General features: G+C 41.3%; 2 long non-coding RNA genes across 4 annotated transcripts in view; one reads left to right on the forward strand and one right to left on the reverse strand.

Moving 5' to 3' along the window:
• Window positions 1-20,691, forward strand: part of LOC106634162 (uncharacterized) — a 47,762-nt gene that overhangs the window by 20,498 nt on the left and 6,573 nt on the right. The window lies entirely within an intron of this gene.
• Window positions 20,181-20,691, reverse strand: part of LOC130541040 (uncharacterized) — a 92,525-nt gene continuing 92,014 nt past the window's right edge. Inside the window, exon 5 of the long non-coding RNA XR_008955081.1 lies at window positions 20,181-20,665. This is a non-coding gene — a long non-coding RNA (uncharacterized LOC130541040). The remainder of the gene's footprint in view (window positions 20,666-20,691) is intronic.

Here is a 20,691-nt window from a genome sequence, read left to right on the forward strand (position 1 = left end):
TAACGACAACTCTTGAATACATCATTATTCCACAATGAGCTTATAAATTATTATCATTAGGCAATTTTTCATATAATCTGATTTTATAAACTGTTTCTTTTTATTATCGTTAGAGGGGAACCAGTAAATGCATCTGTCTGTTTTGATCCACCATGATAACAGTAATAGAAAAACTAAGTAAGGACATCTTACTGAGTCGCAAACATACTGGATTTGTAATGACTTCAGACCAGGATATTCATGTGCAAATGGCCCAGCACCATGGCCCTCTCTTATGAGTCACAGTGCCACCCATAGTGGCATCTTAATTGGTAATGCTGAGCTATCCAGATGTCTTAAACGGAATTTTTTTCCCCACAGAAATGAGTTTTTATTTTTATTTTTTCTTTTTTGTTTTGATACAGGGTCTTGCTCCGTCACCGAGTCTGGAGTGCAGTGGTATGATTATGGCTTACTTGAACTTCTGGGCTCAAGCAATCCTCCCACCTCAGCCTCCAGAATAGCTGGGACTATAAGTGTGGATCATCAACCCTGGCTAATTTTTTGATTTTTTTATAGAGATGAGGTCTCACCATGTTGCCCAGACAAGTCTTTAACTCCTGGGCTCAAGCAATCCTCCCACCTCAGCCTCCTAAAGTGCCGGGATTACAGGCATGAGCCACTGTGCCTGACTTCCAGATTTGCATCTTAAAGGGCTGTTCCATTGAAGTAAGTTTTAAAAATGTAAAATAAAATATTTTTAAATGAAGAAAAAGCCAAAGTAGATTACAAAGTAGAATATGTGATTTGCTGTGTGTAATGGTAACCCAAGAAAGACCCCTCACCTGTGACCTACCTACCTCCCCGAAACCTACTTACCTGTTCTTAGAGAATGCATATTTTTTTCATATGGAAGTAGGGAGGTACATTTTTCACATATGGCTTTTAGATCAGCATTGTCTAACAGAGCTTACTGTTCTGATGATGCACATATTTATCCTCTGTTCTGTTCAGTATGGTGGTGGTGGCTGCATGTAACATTGGGTTGTGAAATGTGGCTACTGCTACTGAAGAACTGAATTTTAAATTTTATTTAACTTTAACACTGAAATAGGTTCATGTCGCTGGTGGCTATTATCTTGGATAGTGCAGTTTTAGGTTGCCCTTAGTTGTGGGATGTATATTCTGTGTTACTGCTTGTTTCCAATAGTATGGATAATTGAGAATTGACTACCTTTTTTCCCCCAGTCCAATTAATCCTTTAGGTGAGTAGGACAAGTAACATTCATTAGGAAGACAACTTTTTTTTTGAGACGGGATCTCGCTTTGTCTTCCAGGCTGGAGTGCAGTGATGTGATCTCAGCTCATTGCAACCTCTGCCTCCCAGGCTTGAGCAATCCTCCCACCTCAGCCGCCTGAGTAGCTGGGACCACAGGGGCGCGCCACTGTACCTGGCTAATTTTTTTGTATTTTTTGTAGAGATAGGGTCTCATTATGTTGCCCAGGGTGGTCTTGAACTCCTGAGCTAAAGCGATCCACCCGCCTTGGCTTCCTAAAGTGCTGGGATTACAAGTGTGAGCCATGATGCCCAGCCAGGAAGGCAACAATATCAACAATAGCCAGCCTTCTCAGGTTCTGGTTGTGTTCTCACACATTGCCTGGGTTAACTATCAAATTTTCCCACTAGTTATGAGGGAGGTAGTACTTTTATCTTCATTTTGCACTTAGGGAATGAAGGAAGCACAGAGAGGTTAAGTGCCTTGCCTAAGGCCACACAGCTGGTGGCTGTCCAGCTGCCCTCTTTCATATCCCATCTATGTGTGGGTTTGGCTTTTGATTCTGCTGCATTTACAAATGTGTCTACCCCTGTACTGCTTCCACATAGTTTTATTAATATTTACTAACATTTTATATTAAGTTCTGATAACTGCAGGCAAGTCTCCCTCTGTGTTCTTTTTCAAATTAGTCTTTATCCATTCCAGAGCCTTTGCTTGTTTATATTAGGGCCTCACAACTTTGGTACCATTGGTACTTGGGTCTAGATTATTCTTTGTGGTAGGGTCTGTCCTGTGTGCTCTAGATGATGAATAGCATCTCTGGTCTCTACACCTGGACTTCAGACATTGCCAAATGTCCACTGGGGCCAAAAATCACCCTTTGTTATAAACTATAATTCTGTATAAATTGTAGAGTCGGTGTATCAAATTTCAAAAACAGTTTGGTTTGAGTGTTGATTGAAACCCTGTCAAATTTATAAATTAGTTTTGGGAAGAATCACTATCATTATAATATTGAGTCTTCTCAAACATGGACCTGTTTCACCTCAACATCTTCTCAATCTCATTTCATGTCTTTTAATAACATTTTATAATTTTCCTCATGAAAGTTGTGTGCATCCTTTGTTAAATTTATTCCTGGGAGTCTTGTAGTGTTTTGCTATGATAAAGAGATTTTTTCTTTTCTGATTCCAAGAATTGGTCATTACTGGTGTAAAAGAACATTACTAATTTTTAGTGTGTCTTGCATATGAAAATCTTCTTGAACTCTTTTATTAATTCTAATAGTCTGCACATCTTCTAGAATTTTTTATGTAGATAATTATATTGTCTGCAAAATAATCACAATGTTGACCCATTGTTTAACATTCTTATACCTTTAACTTCTTTTCCTCATCTCATTGCATTGACTAAGACCTCCAAGAAAATGCTGAATTCTCGCAAGGACAGAGGGACACTTTCATTTTGCAAGCAAAGAGACAAAGACTTGGGCCTGTCCAAGGTCATTCAGCGAATTAGAACAGAGTCAAGGCTAGATTCTAAGGTTTACAAACTTCTTTTTCCTTTATTCCTTCTTGCTGCTTTTGTTTTTGGTTAATTTAGTTAACATAAAAACAATTTGCTGTCAGACCCTTTTCATTTTAAACGTATTAAAGTCTGAAAAGAAAGTTACTTACAGTCTTTTATTGCCTGCGGAGTATAATGCATCAGCACACTAATATTGACACGAAACCTCTGTTATTCTTTCATTACAAAAGCATGTCAACTCTTTAATATCTACTAGTCTGCAAGTATGTTTCCCCTTGGGAAATGCCTGCAGTAGTGTCTTCCTGTTAGTGAGAGATATTAAGAGGATCTGAGTCTTATAATAACAATAGCTATGTTTGATGGATCACTTAAAATGAAGCAGGTACTGTGATAGATACTTTACAAGTATGCCCTCACTATGTCTTTATAACAATACTCTAAGGTGTATATTATTATCCGTGTTTTACAGATGAGGAAACTGAGCTTCAGGGTATTAGGTAATTTGCCCAAGGCCTCTTGTTTCTAAGTTTGCTGAGCCTGGACTCAGACCTGGGTTGGACACCAAAGTAAATGGCCTACTTGCTATAGATTTTGGTTGCCGTTAGGTGTACAGATGTAAAATTAATATGGGATGAATTCAAATTCAGTTTGATGGGTCTAGGAATTAATTCTTTTCACTGCTTTAGCTTAAGCAAATGAAGTTATCTCCTAGCATTACTTCCACATAAATACATACAAAGTAGTAATAGATTTGATTTAGTAAATGCCTCCAATATGCTGGGCACATCATACATATTATCTCTTATCTGCGTAACAAATTTGAATGGAAAGCCTTGTTAGTACCACTTTAGGGATCAAGAGACTGGGGTTCATAGAGATTTAGTAACAGGTAAGAAGGAGCACAGCTAGGTTGCACACTGCTTTTTGCACCACGTCAGGCCCACCAGTTGGCTTGTGAGCCCAAAGCTGTGTTTTGGTCACACTAGATTCACAGTTGAAAGAATATAGTCCAGCAGCTGCATTTTAAAGAATCATTTCCATCATTATGCAGTATGTGGAACCCAAGAGAGGCTTCTATAAACATGAGTACATGTTCCCAGACAAAGGAGATAATATCGATGACAAACAGCCATTATCTAGAACATCTGTTAGGCTGTTTCTCCTGGTTTTAAATAATGCATGGCATGCTCTAATTCAGGTGTACTCTGAAAACCCAGCAGCTTCTCCCGTGATTTCTGTGATCTCTGGGTATGATGAATGAGAATATCTGTTGATCATGGAGTACACCACTTAATCAAGCACTTTGGCTGCAGATCAAATTTTCTGTATTTTTAACTATAATTATAGCTATAACCAACACTACTTATCTTGCTTTATAATTTACACAGTGATTCCACATTCAGTGTCTCATAAGCATTTAATCCCCAAAATGGCTCTGCTCGGCAGTCATTAATATTGTCCTCACAATAGTGTTTTTGAGATTGCCCACATGTATCAACAAAGAGAGACATCCAAGAGATATTGTTCTTTGAGAAGAATGGATTTTTACAATATGGTTTAATGTGGTACCATTTTAGTTTAATTGCATTCAGAAGAGAACATATATTAAGCAGTTAGTTGATATCTCTGGGGGTAAGAGTTTCAGAAAAGCTTCTTCATTCTATTTTACATATGCCTGAATTCCTTTTATTAGTTTTTAAATTTAAATTTTATAAATGCAGATGGTTTCTTTAAATATATATTTTACACAAATACAAAGTCATACAGGGATATTGTTTAAAAAATCATACAGTCCCATAAGGCTGGTAATAAGAGAGATATTCTACCTTGTCACCTCCCTCACCCCCACCAGTATTAGAAGGTAACAACTCTGAACTCTTATAGAGCACCGTTTTAGGGATTAGGAGACTGGGGTTCATAGAGATTTAGTAACAGCTAATGAAGAGCAGAGCCAGGTTTGATATTTATTACTCCATCTTAAATTGAGTGGTTTTACTGTTATTTGTTATTGATTGGTTTTAGATATTATATATTGACTTCCTGCTGTGGAAGATGAGGATTCAGACCCCTTCCGTACCTTCCTTCCATCCCTCATCATTCCACTGTGGTCATATCATTAGTCAATGTGAGATATGCACATTATTATGACTCTAGGTCAATACCACTTGCAGCCAAGCCACACCATGTGCTGTGTAGACTTATATTTCTATTCATGTACAACTTCTCCTCCAAAGTTGGTAATAGTCTCTTTTTAAAAAACTTTTGCTTGTTATTAAAAGAAAATCACTCATTCATTTTCAAGCTTTCTGCTGGGATCCTGTTTCTTCTCAAGATGATGCAGGGCAGGGAAGATTCAAAATTGAGACTTAGCATGAGAGGGTTCTTTGCTTCACCCAGGGAAGAATTCAAGGTCAGTGGTGAGAGAAAGCAACTTTTAACAAGCAGTGCCTGGCTCATAGGCAGTGTGCCCAGCATCAGCAGTGTACGCTGGCAACTGTATTTATACCACTTTGAATCACATGCTAATTAAGAGGTGGGTTATTGAGAAGTTTCTGGAAAAGAGGCGGGAAGTTTCAGGAACCATTTAAGTTAACTTCCAGGCTGTTGCCATGGCTTGTTGCCATGGCGTTTACAAGCTGCCATGGCACTAGTGGAAGTGTCTTCATGGTAATGAGCAGTTAGGCCAACTGGAGGTTGCTTTCGTTGCTGTCTGCTGGTTTTGGGTGGCTTCTTCCCTGCATCCTGTTCTGACTAGATCCTGCTTCCATCAGCGGGGTTGTGACTCAAAAATAAGTCCTGCCAGTCTCCTGCCTCAAGGACATTCAAGTATTTTGGGAGCAGTTTCATCATCTTGATGACACCCCTCCTAGATGTCCCCGTCCTCTTGTCCCAAGATTGCAGGCCTCTCTCCTGACCTGCTCGGCCACCCTAGAAGCTCCCTGAACCGTCATCTGGTTCTTTCTGCTTTTCTTTTGGGATGGATCTCACCTCAAAAGAATGTGCTCTGGATCCCACATCTTTCTTTCTTGATTTACTGCCTCCACCCCTGCAATTTCCTTGCCTCTTTTCAATTTCTGCTCCTTTAAATCATTTTAGAAGTGTTTGAGGAAGAAATAGTGATCAATACTTGCATTCGGTCTCCAGGTTTAACCTGAAGTTCCCCATATTTTATGACCAGAAAAAAAAAATAAAGATTTTTTTCCATTTGGGTAGAGAAACCTATATTTTCAAATTCCACTACTTGAATTATTCTGTGCCTTGTCTTCATTGTGTGGGTGTACCATTCACCAGCAACTTGTAAAATCCATGTAGGGAAGCACCTCTCAAGTTGCTTTCTGCAAAAGGGTACCCAAAAGAGACACAAAAGTTTGGCCTCAAAAGTTTGAAAATGTCTTTATTTTATCCTTGTGCTTGTCGACATCTTGCTGAATACAGAATTTCAGGTTGGAAACACTTTTTTCTAGCTTTGGTGGTGTTGTTGAGAAGTCCAACAACAAAGGATTCTTAATCCTTTGTATACACAATTTTATTTTCTTTATGGAAATGTTTAGAGCCTTCTCTTTGTTTCCAATACTCTAAAATTCCCAAATAATAAGCCTTGGTATAAATCTATTTTCATCTATTTTGAAGAATATTTGATATGGGATTGCAACCTGGAGACTCATGTCTTTCAGTTCTGGTAAACCTTATTGAGTTAATTTATTTACTTTAAAAAAGAATATTCTCCTCTCTGTGTTTACATTCTTGAACTTTCATTGCTGGTTATGGACCCTCCTGGACTGATCTTCTAATTTTAAAGGTATTTTAAAATTTAAATTCTAACTCTTTTATTTTTTTTTAGAAGAGCTATACTTCCCAAACTTCTTCTGAGTTTTTTTCTACTATCATATTTTTAATTATTTTTTTTAAGAGACAGAGGCTTGCTATGCTACCCAGGCTGGAGTGCAGTGGCTATTCACAGGTGGGATCACATAGGGCACTGCAGCCTTGAAATCCTGGACTCAAGTGGTCCTCCTGGCTCAGTCTCCTCAGTAGCTGGGACTACAGGCAAGTACCACCATGCCCAGCATATTTTTAAATTCTTAAGAGCTCATTTTTTTGTTCTCTGATTGTTCCCTTTCTACATAATGTTGTTTTAGATTCATTGATATAATAGCTTCATTTGATTTCTCTGAAAATATTAAAGATACTTTTTTGGTATAATTTTTGTCTTTCTACATGGGCTCTGTTTCCTCTAATTTACTTTTATCTGTTTTTTTCTTAGGGGGGATCTACTTCATGCTAGAGCTTTTCTTACATGTCTGGGGATCCTTAGCTGTCTGCTGAAATTTAAAAGTGGAGCATTGAAAAGTAGATTGGAAATGTTGAGCATATAGTTAAGGCTTATCACTTATGGGTTCCACTGTGTGGTAATCTTTTCGGGTCATCATAGGAGAACTCTTGATGTCAGGATCTAGGTCCTTTCTTTTGTGTTGGTCAAATTTCCCAGAGAATAAGCTTCTCATTTCCTTTTGGGCAGTATATTTATTGGCCAGTGAGTCTGGGGGTAAATAGGTTTGAGGGTTCCAATATTCAGTATGGAAATTCCATAAAATGAACTATTTGTAGTAGGGACACCTGTCCTCCCATGTGCCTGGTATCCCCCAGGCCAGAAACGTTCTACTTTATTTCCAAGAGAGTCAAGCTCAGTCTTCTAACACAGTGAGGGACATGCAGCTCTCTGGAAGTGTATCTTCCTCCATAGGTTTGCATCCAATTCCCCTATGTTCAATTCAGGCCCAGCTGGGCTCCCATTCTGTAGAGTAGGTACCTCCAGAATTGTAGACTTCATGGGTTCTGAGGTTTTGCTTCTGGGCACTCCCATGACCAGGTTAGAATTATCTTTCTCAGGTGTGCATAAGTCAGGAAGTCTATTATTTGTTGCAACTCCTTCATCAGCTCTCTACCACCTCCCCAAATTTTGTTGCTGCAATCTACTTTCCCATTCTCCTTGTCTCTTTTTAATCCCTCCTGCCCCACCCCACCCCACTTTAAATCATTTTAGAAGGGTTTGAGGAAGGAGCACTGATAAGTGCTTTTGTTCAACCTTCCAGGATTAACTGGAAGTTCCCTATGTTTTATGACCAGAAAAAAGAAAAAAATATATATTTTGCATTTGGGTAGAGCAAACTATTGTCAAAATTCTACTACTTTAATCATTGTGTGACTTGTTTTTATTGTATAGGTGCACCATTCACTAAGTATTGCTGAAATCCAAGTGGGGAGTGAATTTTAGTTTGCTGTAATAAGAAACAAAACCACTCAGTTTTTCTCTTTCTTTCTTTCTTTCTTTCTTTTTCTTTCCTTTCTTTCTTTTTCTTTCTTTCTTTTTCTTTTCCTTTCTTTCTTTCTTTCTTTCTTTCTTTCTTTCTTTCTTTCTTTCTTTCTTTCTTTTTTTTTTAAAGAAACAGGGTTTTTCTTTGTTGCCCAGGCTTGTCTTTCACTCCTGGGCTCAGGTGATCCTCCTGCTGTTACCAAAACACTAGTTTATTCTAGGTGCTGGTGCTTGCTGCACAGAAAGCCAATTACTGAGACAACAAGTATTGCCAAGGAAGAAGGCTTTAATCGGGTGCTGCAGCCAAGGAAATCTCAGTCTCAAATCTGTCTCGCTGACCAACTACAATTGGGGCATTTATATCATAGGGTAGGAATGTAACTAAGTGTAGGAAAACAGGAATTATGGAGGGGTAAGGAAGAGGAGTTGGTCTACAGGAAGCAGGTGGTCAGTTAGGCAATCATGATGAGTGAGGGGTCTGGTGTCTCATTGTCTAGATGCAGTGATCTGGTGAGTTTCAGTTCCTTGATACCATCTGGGAGGTCTGACAGTTGGTATTCTGAGGAAGGAACTCAGATAAGACAAATGCATTTCAAGCTTTAAGACCAAGACAGTATATTTCTATGTTTATCAAAAAAAAAAAAAAACCCAGTGAACATCAATTCTATGGGACAATTGGGCTAGTTTCCCCACCTCAGCCTCCTGAGTAGCTGGGACTACAGGTGTGAGCCACCATGCCTAGCTTAGCTCAGTATTTTTCAAATGATTTCCTTAATTCATTAGTAGGCTGTGAAATCAGTTCATTGGATTATGGGCAGTTTTGATTTTTTAACTAATGAAATTGAACAGACTAGAACAAAATGGAGTAAAATAGAAAATATGAGGGTTGTTATATATGGTAAGTGTAGGAATTATTTTATAAAATTGTTTTATATTGATATTAAAAGCATATGTGTATTACATTGTGATATAATTCTCATTTCTTATTCAGAGTATGTCCAACAACATTTGAAGGTCATGCTTTTGCTAAAAGTTATTGAGCTTAGCTAGAGAATTTTTGATGTTTGCCTTTCCAACCAGTTGAATCAAATTCAATTTAGTGGTTGTAGGACATGCCCTAATCTGAGGGCTTTTGGAAAATTTTCTCAGTGGGTTGATGAAGAAGGTAAATGGTTCTTGGTCACTAGGCATTTTTGTTTGTCCACATAAACCTTTCACTTTTCTATCCTAGCTCAATCCAAAACTTTAATGTGAGTGATAACAAACAGCTCATCTCTTCGGACCACTATTATTTTGTGTCTCTGACTAGAAGTCCAATGTCAACCTAACTGATACAGATGGGTACTAGCTGAAATTATCAGAATGGTGGTCACTCTAAGAGTTCTACTGAATGTTAAGTAATACTAAGTACATGAGATTTAATATTTCCAAATATTTAAGATCACCTATTAGGCAATGCATCACTCTTCACTTTTGTTATCTCATCTAATCATGAAACAGACTTAGAGAGTTATTAACAAGGAGCTATTCTTAGCTCCCATTTTATATAAAAGGCAACTGAGAACCAAAGACATGTGGAGAATTGACTCAAAATCACAAAGCTAAGTGACAGAGTTGGCTCTAATTCCATTGCTCCAAGTCAGAAGTTGTAGCTGTTTTGTGGAAGATGGCATAAAATAGCATTTAAGGAGGAAGGATTGGGGGCCACAGAGAATTTGGGTTAGGTCTGTCACATGATAGTGCTTTGATCAGAGGCAAGTAACAAAAGTTCTTTGTCTCTTCATTGGTAAAGGGAAGGCTAACACTATCTGCCTTACAGGGATGCCATGAGAATTAAATGGAATAATGCCTCTGTGGAAGATTGTGTTTTCTAAAAATGGCCACAACAATATTTTCAATCCCCATGGTTGCCTTACAATGTGATTTTGATACTCTTCTCATCAAGAGATGAGCTCTGTGTTCCACTATCTTAAATCCGAACTCATGTGTATGGTGGAAATGGCACTATGTGACATCTACGGCTAGGTCATAAAAGGTGATGCAGTTCTTACCTGGTCCTCTTGTCCTGTTTGTTTTTGAAACCAGCCACCATATTGTGAGGAAGCCCAAGCAGCTCATGGAGAGGCCCACATAGAAAGAAACTGAGAGGCCAGGCATGGTGGCTTATGCCTGTAATCCCAGCACTTTGGGAGGCTGAGGCGGGCGGATCATACGGTCAGGAGTTCGAGACCAGCCTGGCCAACATGGCAAAACCCTGTCTCTACTAAAAATACAAAAATGTGGTGAGCACCTGTAATCCTAGCTACTCAGGAGGCTGAGGCAGGAGAATCATTTGAATTCAGGAGGCGGAGGTTGCAGTGAGCTGAGATTGTGCCATTGCACTCCAGCCTGGTTGACAAGAGCAAGACTCTGTCTCAAAAAAAAAAAAAAAAAAAAAAAAGAAAGAAAGAAACTGAGAATCCTGGCCTCCCACCCTGCTTGAGCTCTCAGCCAGCACCAACTCACCAGCCACATATCTGAAGAATCCTGGAAATGAACTCCTAGACTCCATTTGAGCTTCCCCAGTTGACACCAGATGAAGCAAAGATGATGTTCCCCACTGGTCCAGGCTGACATGCCAGATTCATAAACTAAATAAATGATGTTTTTAAAAAGCCACCAAATTTTTGAGTGGTTTATTTATGCAACAGTAGATATATGGGAACAGATGTGCAGCACAGCATCTGCTGTTTAGTAGTACTTGATGAAAGCTCACAGTGATTATTATTACTAATATTATTCTTATTGTTTAAACTGCATTCTTTCCTCCTGACCACTGATGAAGATATTTGGAAACTGGACCAAAAAAGTCAGGAGACAGAAATCTTTTTGGAGATTTCTCTACAGAGCCTTAATGAAAAATGTAGGATTCTGACTCATGACTACAGTTTAGTGCCCATGGAATTATAAAAACAGAAAGGGTTCCATGTCCCTGTCTTATCAATTCCTCATCTTTAGATTGGCAAACATCCAAACTACTCAAACGTGGTATTTTCTCCTGCTATCAGAGCTTTTAGAGGGGAGGGGCTGCAACTTATTCTTCTAGGGGCAGGGAAGCCCGTAAAAATCTCCCATGACTCCATGGGGAAGCTGAAGGAAGTTTGAACTGAATTGTTGGTCCAGTGAAGTACCCTGGACCAATGCAGGGGAACCATGAACACCACCGAGATGATGATGAAGGTGGCATGGACTGCATCATGGGGATTCTGAGGACAGAGATAATCAGACTTCAGGGTTCTATTCACCGTTTCTCCTGTGAATGAAGCAACCTCTGGCTGGGGTTCCTTTCACAATAAACATCAATAAGCTCGTAGACAGCTATTTTGTCTTTCTTTTTCTGGGCTGGTTATGCAAACTCAACTTTCTTCATTGCTCTTCGCCAAATCTCCTCTACTGTTTTTTCCACACACACTTGAAAGTGAGAAGACTAAATCTAGACACAATTAGAGTTCAACCAAGCCTGCTTAAAACAAAAGGGCTGATCCCTGACCCCCACATTTCATACATGTGCAAGTGCTCCTAAGGGCACCATTCTCACATGCTACCTTTATAACTTTTATTGAGCTTAGGGTTCACTATAACTCCCAGATTTTCTCTATCTCCTGATATCTGTGCTCTTTTTTTCTTCCTCCCAATTGTTACTGCTTGGCATAATGTAGCCAATCCCAATTAATACACTTGGCTGACAGGGCCCTCCGTGATTCTTACCACTTTTCTGGCTTAATCTTACCATTCTCCCGCTTGTTCATTATATTCTTGATATATTGGCCTTCATTCAGTTTTTTAGTCCAGCTAGCTCTTTTTCTTTTTATTGTTCAATGTGCCTGGTGTTCAGTAATCTGTAGCAAATGCAGTCAGTGCCCCATTCATATCCCCTCAGCATTCACTATCAATGGCTTCCTCCTAAGCATATATGACGTCTCCACCTGAGGCTTCCTGGGGCTTGGGAAGAAAGCTCTACTGTGGGTAGGGAGGGCTGGAGGTGGGGATTGGGTGGAGTGGGGTGGGGGGAGAAGGAAATGGTTGATCCACTGGAAGCAGCTCTCAACCATGGTGGATGGGAATTTGTGAATCAACAATCCACCTTCATGTTCTACACCATCTCCCCAAATTCCCAAGCTGGAAGGGCTGCGCCTCCATTGCTCATAGCACTAACTTGCTCATTGGCGCTCTTCCCTGCCTTATTTCCTCACTCCCCTACCCATGTTTATTGAAGTCATCTCTCAAATAACTACATACACTCCAATCCTTTTCTCAGATCGAAGACATAGGGGTTTATTGTATGTTTGTGGTTATTATTAACAGCAGAATGGCTATGGTAAAACAAAATGTCTCAACCAGGCACCTCACAAGGTGCAACCAGCTTCAGTTCATAGAGGGTGTTTTGCAGTTGAAATACCTGGTTATACTCCGATAGGGTTCACATTCATTCATTCAGCCATTCAGCAAATATTGATTGAGTGCTTACTCTTAGCCAGAGGTAGGGATTTCAGCATCAGAAGTGGCTGCAAGTGGTTGCAAATCTGAGTTAGAATTACTGTTGGGAAAACAGAAAGGTAGCCCTAATTCCAGGGAAATAGAAGGGCAGCCCCAATCCCTTCCCACTCCACTCTCTGACTCCATTTCCCTTTCCCTCCCCTCAGCATTCTGGCTGCTCCTTAAACAGAACTCAGTCAGCTCCCCTCTGAAGTATTCCACCTTCTTCATGAGATCTTTAGACCTCAACCCCCTTTCTTTAACAGCTGCTCCTCCAACCCCTTAGCCTGAACTGGTTCCTCAGGGTGAATCAGCCTATTTCCTCTATCCCCTCTTCTAAGCATTTAGTTTCACCTCCCTCTGCTTTGGCATCACCTATTACCTAGATATGTCCTAGACTATGGCACGGCACATGCCTACTTGGAACTGTGTCTCCCTTTCTAATTTGTAATAGACATACATGGCGGCTATTGTTGCCATAACCATATCCCACTGCCCTTACCACTTCAGGGGCACACTGGCCCGATTTCCAGCTGGCTGCACCTGCATTTATTGATCTGAGCTTGACTTCCCACCTGTGCAGCGATCACCCACAGGGATGGCAGGCTTGATAATGGGCCCTTTCAAGGCTGCTTCCTTTCCCTATCCCACCTCCCTATTCCTCTACCGATGTTTTATTCACCTTCCAAATAAACCACCTGTGGCTGAATCCTTAATTTAGGATCTGCTTCTGGGTTAGCCCAAACAAAGATTTAGTTTTAAATTTATAGTTAATTTTAAGCAAAATATATGGATTTCTATTTTTTGTTCCATCAAGTACAGACACTATATCTTAATTCTTTTTTATTTTATTTTACTTTAAGTTCTGGGATACATGTGCAGAACATGCAGGTTTGTTACATAGGTATACATGTGGCATGGTGGTTTGCTGCACCTATAAACCCATCATCTGGGTTTTAAGCCCTACATGGATTAGGTATTTGTCCTAATGCTCTCCCTTCCCTTGCCCCCCACCCCCCGACAGGCCCCAGTGTGTGTTGTTCCCCTCCCTGTGTCCATGTGTTCTCATTGTTCAACTCCCACTTATGAGTGAGAACATGCAGTATTTGGTTTTTTGTTCTTGTGTTAGTTTGCTGAGGATGACGGCTTCCAGCTTCATCCATGTCACTGCAAAGGACATGATCTCATTCTTTTTATGGCTGCATAGTATTCCATGGTGTATATGTACCACATTTTCTTTATCCAGTCTATCACTGATTGTCATTTGGGTTGTTCCATGTCTTTGCTATTGTAAATAGCGCTGCAATAAACATATGTGTGCATGTGTCTTTAGTAGAATGGTTTATATTTCTTTGGGTATATACCCAGTAATGCGATTGCTGGGTCAGATGGTATTTCTGGTTCTAGATCCTTGAGGAATCGCCACAATGTCTTCCACAATGGTTGAACTATTCAGAACTTGTTATCGGTCTATTCAGGGATTTGACTTCTACCTGGTTTAGTCTTGGGAGGGTGTATGTTTCCAGGAATTTATCCATTTCTTTTAGATGTTCTAGTTTATTTGCGTAGAGGTGTTTACAGTATTCTCTGATGGTAGTTTGTATTTCTGATTCTTTTCAGTCTAAGATCAGATATTTCCCCTCCTTTCTCTTCCACCTTTTCTCTACTTTTCTATATGTATTTTTAGTTCTGTCTTCATTTTTACAGTGTTTACGTTGCTAACATTTACTTTCTGTAATAACATTTGAATAATCTTGAGATATTTTTTCCCTATAAGTTGTTTCTAAAAGTTGAAAACCAATAAACTAAGTATACATTATTATGCCTTTATATCCATCTAGAATTGCAGGGCCAAGTGGTTTTGCCTTTCCTTCTTCATGAGTTCCACACCAAGAATCCTACATCACTCAAAGGAGGATGTTTCTAGCACCAAGGGCAAATAGAGTCCCCCTTTTACCCACCATTGATTTCTCACAATCATGTCACAGTGTAGTCTGTTTTGCAGTGCGAGCTTGATTCTCTTGTGCAGTTTTATTTCCCTAGTACTCCTCCTCTTATCCCAGGTTTTGCTTTCTGCAGTTTCAGTTACCTGCAGTCAACTGTTTTTATATTTTGAGAAAGAAAGAGAACACACTTACCTAATTTTTATTACAATATATAGTTATACTTTTTCTATTTTATTATTAGTTTTTGTTGTTAATCTCTTACTGTCCCTAATTTATAAGTTAAGCTTTATTGTAGGTCTGTACAGAAGAAACAGTATACATAAGGTTTAGTACCATCTGTGGATTCAGGTATCCACTGGGGTTCTTGGAACATATTCATTGAGAATTAGGGAAAACTACTATATATTTTTTTCTTGTAGAGATATGTCACCACGTCACAGCTATTTTTAAACTTCTTACTGATTCTATCAGTCGGTTTCATCCCAGTCTTTCATGAATATATTCTTTGTGGAGCCTACTTATTTTCTGTTCTGATTTGGAGTTTTGCTTTATAGACCTACTTTACAACTCTCACCCTTGCATTTCTTTTAGTTGCACTTTAGGGCTCATTCTACTGTTTTTTTTGTATATGACTCTTTCAGTCTATTAATTTTTATTCTTCTTTTGTTGTGGCACAGCCTTAAGTAATTTCTATGAAAAAGATATTGGGAAATTTACTTTCTGAGTCCTTGAATTATTAAAAATATGCTTATTTTATCTCAGATTTAATAATAGTTTGGTTGGGTATAAAATTCTCACATACATTAATTTGAATATAAAATTATTGTAAATTAATTTTCTGATAGAAGCTTCAATACTTTTCTGCATTGGCTAATAACACCCAGTATTGTTGATGTTAGTATGATCCTCAATCCTTTGTATATGATCTAAGTTTTCTGTCTTTAAGCATTTTATATTTTCGTTATATCCTTGGGATTCTGATATTTCATAAGTATGTACACAGTTCTGAATCCTTTTTCACTCATTTTGCTGGCATGCTGTGGGCCATTTAAAGATGAAGATTCGGATTAAATTCTCTGGCAGCCTTTTTTCTGTCATTGCATGTCTTTGATAATCCCCTCTCCACTACCCCCGTGCCCCGGCATTTCATCTGAAACTGCTAATGCTCAGATCATTTTCCTGAATTGATTCTCTATGCATTGTATCTTCTCTATTATGATTTTGGCCATTGTGTATTTACTCTGGATTCCAGAAAATTACCTTGACATTATTTCTCAACATTTCCATCTGATTTTCAAAACCAGAAAACATATTTTTAATTTCCAAGAGCTCTTTCTTATTTTTTGTTCATTTTTTTAGAGCATTTCATTCTTGTTTTGTAGATGTGATATAATCTCTAATCCTTCTGAGGTCATTAATTAGAGTTTTTTTTTTTCTTAATTTCTTCTTTGGTTGCCTGAATTGTGTTTGTTTCCTCTGGCGTTGTTCAGTTCTGTTTGTTTGGTGCTTCTGCTTTGTGTAGTAGTTAGTATTCTCCATATTCTTGGTGATCTGTTTCGGTGTTCATTTTTAAGAAGGAAGACATGGATCCATTTTTCTAGGTAACTTGGTGTGCACTTTTGCTGCTGTAAGCTGTGTGGCTTGGGTGAGGCGCCTGCATGAGGGCAGGGCTAACTGACTGATAGGCTTCACATTAGAGAGAAGAGGCAGGCAAGGAGGTTTTGGGCCTGGGGACCCCCAAATGCCAGAATGAGGAGGGCATGGCCATGGGTGCTTTTACACACTCTAGGAGTCCTGGATCCTAACTCCTAGAAAGCGTGTTCAATTTAGAAAAGAAAGCTTTGTCGTCGCTGTTGTCTTTCTCTTCGCCAGGAGCCAGAGGTACAAGCTGGGTGGGCAGCCTGCCCTCTTTGTGCTCAGAGTTGGAGGAAAAGTAGGGCAGGGTGTAAGAAATGAATGGTGCAGTGGGTTGGGAGTACGTTTTTAATTCCTCTCCTCTTTTGCAGTCCTTTTTCCTCAATTGCTCAGCCCTGGTATGCTGGCTGAGGAGCCTGTGTCCTGCTGGCAGGGTGGCCCTTTCCCTGCTGTCCCCTCCTGTGCCTTCTGAGCCACCGTTTCCCTCACACAGCCTTGTTCATCAATACACTCCGGCCACGCAGGCCCTAGCATTGTTTTTTAGAAACCTCTCATCTTTTGCTTGTTGGTTTCCTTACTGTTATCCTTTGCTCTTAAGAGATTTTTATTCCTTGATTCCTCCATGTTCAAGGTGTCTTAGGAGAAGAGGAAGACAAATAGTATGCCCTGTCTCTATCTACAATTTGTCCCTTTTTTAAGATTTCTACTTTGGGTTAATTTTCCTGGTATTAGAACAAGTCCTGCTTTTGGCCAAGCCCAGGTATGGGGAATAATTTGGTGTTCCTTTCAACAGATGTTTCAATATTTGTTCATTTGAGGAGAGGTGTCTGGGAGGGGTGCTGGACAGCAGCAGCTGGTGGTGGCTTGACAGGTTCTTGGCCATCCCTGGTGACTGTGCCTAGTCCCTAACTCACAGGCCCCAGCCCACAAAACAAAAGCCAGTTCTTAGCCAGCACCATCCGCTCTAGGTAGAAGTTCACTGACCACCTGTAGTTACCTAAGCTTGACTCCTGGGAACTCTGATTCCCTACCCCTAGAAGCTTATTATAAAAATTCTCCTTTGGCCACACTAGATGAGACATGCTCCGGTGAATGCAGTTTTCTTCATGTGATTCTATTTCCAGTGGCGTTTGGGCATCTCTCATGGAGAGCTCTCCCATTCACGGGCACCTCTGTGCAGGTGGGTTTCCAGGAGAGCCCAGCTGGGAGCACAATTCGGGAGAGTTTGAGAGCCCTCCTTCTGTGCCCAGCAGAGCCACTCTAAGATCCACTGGCGCTGGGACTGCGCCCACTCTTGGCTGCCTTTCCAGGCCATTCAGCAGCCCATTGTTTGCCACAGCCACACTCGAGTCTCTCGGGCTGTGCCCATTTCCAGCAACTCTGAGCGGGGTCACCAATTAAAGGAGGAAACAAAACGTTTCCTGAGCCGGCGGCCTCCGGCTGGCTCTGCTTCCTGTTGCTGTGTGAGTGCGGGGTTCTCGCGTTGCCCACGGCTCCCACCGTTCTCCGTGTGTGTCCCTCTCCACGTCTTCATTATTCCTCATTAGCTTTGGTTTCCTCTCTCCCCCTCCCCTTTTTACACGTCTGTTATTTCCAACCCTTTAGCCACACAAAATGAGGGGTGCCCTTTTCCTGTCGCCTCGGGAGTCACTCCTCCCTCTGCCGTCACCTGCGGATGCCGGGCCATGGCACTCGGCCACTTCTCGGCCACAATGGGAGCTCTCAGAGCCGGGCGGCGCGGCCTGGGCCGGGTGCCAACATGCCACAGCGAGGCAGCTCGGCCTGCAGAGGGGCGTGAGCCTGGCAATCAGACCCTCGCAGAGCCGCCACCGACTTGCTGTGGGGTCTGGGGCAAGTCACTTGACCTCTGCTTAGCTCCTCGTCCCGGAGAGGAAGTGAAGATGGCTTTCCTGGGACGCTGGAGGAATTACCAATGAAGGCAGGATGCCTCCTGGCCCAGGCCTAGAGACCCACTGCCAGCCTCTTGGATGGGTGATTTTGTGCATGCTCTCAGACACACACACACACACACACAAAAATACACATGCACATGTGTAGACACACATGCAAGCATACATATATTCATGCATTCATATATGTACTCATAGACAAAAACATAAATACATATGCACACAGACATACAGACATACATTTACACACAAACACACATGAACAACCAATGCAGACACACACAAACACATGCACACTCAGGCACAAAAATATTTCCACACCCACACAAACACATTTATATACAGACTTACACACTTTTTGTACACTTATACACACAGTCACAGACTTATTCTTACCCAAAATATGCACATATACATACACACATTTACACACAGACATACACACTCACATACAAATGCATGTTCACCACATCAAGGATACATATAAGTGTGTGTATATGAGTGGGTTTCCCAATGAAACAAATATAAACCAAATAAAATTTCAACTTCTCTTTATGAAAACAAAACAAACAGCTTGAAATCTCTGGGATTTTGCCTGTTCTTTTCTTGTTATACAGCAGTCAAAAGTCCTTGGCCTGTGTGTGCTAGTCACTGCGCCAGGCACAGTGAGGCATATGACAAACAGCTGATGTGGCCTCAGGCCTTGAGGGACTTATGGGCTATTCGGGGAACACAAGCCAATGACTCAGGGCACTGACATGCTAACACACTCGGGTAGAGAGCTTATGGGAGGGTCCAGCTGTGGCACAAAAGATGGAATGTTGCATCCTGCCAGAGGAGAAGGATCAAGGAGGGCTGCATGGAGGCAGGGGCTCTTGATTTGGATGGCCCCGCCAGATCAGGGCAGACCACTCATTTAGCTGGGCTTGGTGTCAGAGCCACAGACAATGACTCTGACTCCAGACATGCATGTGGAATGTGTGGGAAAGAGCAAAGGGTCCCATCAATTCATTCTTCTTTGAAGAGGTGGCTTCAAGTGCCTGCCATGACCACAGTGGGTTGGGGGATTCTCAGCTACATCTGGGCCACCGCAGGCATCAAAGCTGGAGAAGCAGAGCTGACCGCCCCTCGAGCACCTTCACACCTAGCCTTGCTCGACACTGTCAGTGAACTCCTTGCATGTTTTTCTTCTGTAGCTGTGTATCTGTGGTGATAGACTGTATTTTTCAAAGGCAGTTGCGTCAGTATTTTTGTTCCACATGCTCTTCCAGAACCTTGCCTCATCTGCACCAAGAGGTAGTGTCTGTTTCCCTCCCCTTGCACTTTGTTGCAAGGGTATGGCTTTGTTGACTACCTTGGTGAATAGAATGTGTGACCTTGAGGCTATGTCATGGAAGGTGGTAGGGTTTCCTCATGGCTCTCTCTTTGGGTCAAGTGCCTTGGGAGCCTGGCACACATGGGAAGTCCAACTGCCCTGAAGCTGCTGGGCTGGAGAGACCATGTGGAGAGACCACACAAGGACAGAGAGAGATGCTGGGGTCAGGGAGGACCCCCTGCTTGTCCAGCTCCAGCTGTTTGCATCTCCCCAGGGCCGGCACCAGCCATGAGTGAGGGGCTTTCTGATGACTCCATTCCAGCCTTTGGGCTGCCCAGCTGATGCCTAGTAGAGCAGAGATGCACTCTTCCTACAGAGCCTTATGCAAATGGCATCTTCAGGAACCAAACACACTTGCTGTGGGCTTAAGCCACCAAGTTTTGTGGAGGTTTGGTACCCAGCAACAGACAACTGGAGCATCAGTTCAAGCAAATGTTTGGTCACGTTTGCCCTTAAGGGCTGAGACAAACCTTGCAAAATCTTGTTTACTCTTGGAGGTCTTATTCAAAAGGCAAAGTCTTCACATGTGGACTTTAAAAAAATTGCACTCCTCCTGGAACACTGGAGAGGAAAAGCCCAAAAGATCCAAGGTGCCTCTTTACAAGCAGGTGGCTTTATCTAAACACACGATCATACAAACCACCTGCTGTCCTGCCTTTTCATGAACTTGGCTTCTTTTCTACCAGGTGTAGGGAACACAGCCATTCAGCATAAACAACACTTACACTGGGCTTAGAAAGTCTAATGAAATGAAAGTGACAATCCTGGCATATTTGGGATTAGTCTTTGAATCCGTATGGTTCATTCTGCAAGGCAGGCTGACCTCCCACACTAGCAAAGGGACAGACCCTTACAGCCAGGGATCTCTAGAATGGAGAGCCGCCTGTTCCATCTGCTTCATGATGCATGAAGTACCTTGAATGTGCCTGCTAGTCAAGTCATGGAAAGTTAAGAGACAGAGAGAGGACATCTTGACTTAAAAATAGATGTTTAAGTGCATTTTCAATCCACCATAGGTGAGCATTTTCATAAAATACCATAACAGGCTGGGTGTGGTGGCTTACTCCTGTAATCCCAGTGCTTTGGAGGCCAAGGAGGGAGGATCACTTGAGCCCAGGAGTTTGAGGCTGCAGTGAGCTGTGATGGCAACCCTGCACTTCAGCATGGGCTACAGAGTGACTCTGTCTCTAAAACAACAAAAATAAACATACAA

Source organism: Pan paniscus, chromosome 21 (genome assembly GCF_029289425.2).
Source record: "Pan paniscus chromosome 21, NHGRI_mPanPan1-v2.0_pri, whole genome shotgun sequence".
Classification (NCBI taxonomy): Eukaryota; Metazoa; Chordata; class Mammalia; order Primates; family Hominidae; genus Pan; species Pan paniscus.